Source organism: Octodon degus, unplaced genomic scaffold (assembly GCF_000260255.1).
Source record: "Octodon degus isolate 3935 unplaced genomic scaffold, OctDeg1.0 scaffold00011, whole genome shotgun sequence".
Classification (NCBI taxonomy): domain Eukaryota; kingdom Metazoa; phylum Chordata; class Mammalia; order Rodentia; family Octodontidae; genus Octodon; species Octodon degus.
The window spans coordinates 3,599,817-3,601,527 of NW_004524587.1; the positions used below are offsets into that span (position 1 = coordinate 3,599,817).

The window sequence follows — 1,711 nt, forward strand, 5'->3', positions numbered from 1 at the left end:
TGGGTCTTGAGGACCTCTGCGAACTTGCTGATTTTCTTCTCCACATTCTTCTCCGCCTGTTTCCCTGGCCTCAGGAGCTGCTTCTTCTTCCTGTAATGGATCTTGGCCTTTCCTTCCTCGTGAGCCAGGCGGCCCAGGTAGGCAGATTTCCTCGCTGGCTTCAGCCGCACGACCTTGAGGGCAGCAGGAACCACCACCGGCTTTTTCTTGTCACAGCGTGGCAGGCTCCCGGCAGACACCTTGAGGCTGTCCAGGGCAGCCTGGCCTCGCTTGGTCTTGTGGGCAGCATCCCTTGCACGGCCGGCCAGGAGATGCGGCTGGGGGCGCGGAAGTGGAGGGGGCCGCGGGATGCGCTGGTGTTCATCTGCTTTTGGAGGAAGGCCGGATACTTCGTCTTGTTCCTGTAGAAGTTGCCAGAAACGTTGATACCCTCACGGCACACAACCACCACACTGCCACCTGGCAGTACCTCCTTGGCCACGGTGGCTGCCAGGTGGCCCAGCAGATGGCCTCGGCCATCCAGCACCAGGACCTGCTCCTCCACCATCTTCGGCAGACGCCCGGGAAAAGGCAAATGGTTTTTAAAAAGTGCTCCAAATGATGGTAAACTGAATTAAGAACAATTGCTTCAGGACTAGAAGATGGGCTGTCTTCCCCTCCTCACTGCTTGGAGTAGTACCTAAAAAATCGTGGGCACTCAATAAAAGTTCAAAGAATGAATCAGTGAATGGTTCTAAATATATGCAAACATGAGTTTAGGCAGTTGGGCCATAACACACAATTTCCACTGTCCTTGACTATGACCTAATTATTTTAGCATTTTTTTCTTTTTGCAGAACCATTTTTAATCGTTTTCACTGTTAAGATGAAACAGAGGGGCCGGGGAGATGGCTCAGTGGAATAAGTGCTTCCCTGGCAAGCGCAAGGCCCTGAGTTCAATCCCTTGTTCAGAAAAAAAAAAAAAAAAAAAAAAAAAAAGATGAAACAGAGTGCCTTGCTTGCTCATACAATGCCAATGACTTTGCCAGTTTTTGAAAACATTCTGTGGGTGTATGTTCATCCCACAAATTACCCATCTATCACAATATTTTCATTGAAGCAATTAATGGAAGCTTTCTCTTTTGAATCATTCAGTGGTATCTTCGAAAATCAAAGGATCTCTTAGTGACAGCACCAGATTGAAGTTAGGACACGGGCAACACAATCCTTCACAGCCAGATTGGTCTGTCAGTGGAATTCCCATGACTCACGCCATCTTTAGAACTGCACCAGTGCTTCTCAAACTCCTGGGAGCATCAGAATCCCCTAAAGAGCTTACTGAAACAGATTGCTCCCTGCTTCACAGGATCTGGCTCAGGAGCATGGAGTGGGGCCTGAGAATCTGCATCTCTCCCATCTCCAGGCCTCGTGGATGCAGCAGCCCGGGGAGCACACTCTGACCTGCACCTATACTCCCACCTCTGTGCTGTTGACCTGTGGGGCTGGCTATCCCTCTGTTGGGGGGGAGGGGCTGCCCTGTGCATTATGGCATGTTTATTGGCTCCCCAGGTCTCCTTCTACTAAATGGCAGTAATCTCATATTTTCAAGTATGAGATCAAAAATCTCTCTCAGCATTGCCCAGTGTGAGACCCAGTCCTAGCCCAGGTCCAGTGAGTGTGTGGAGAGCTTCCTGCTACCCTGCACCAGTGGGACCAGTCCCAGCCCAGGCGC

The 1,711-nt window shown here is 50.7% G+C and overlaps 1 pseudogene; it reads right to left on the reverse strand.

The window, feature by feature from the left end:
- Positions 1-2: 2 nt before the first annotated feature.
- LOC101583958 lies at positions 3-547 on the reverse strand (annotated as a pseudogene).
- Positions 548-1,711: the final 1,164 nt, after the last annotated feature.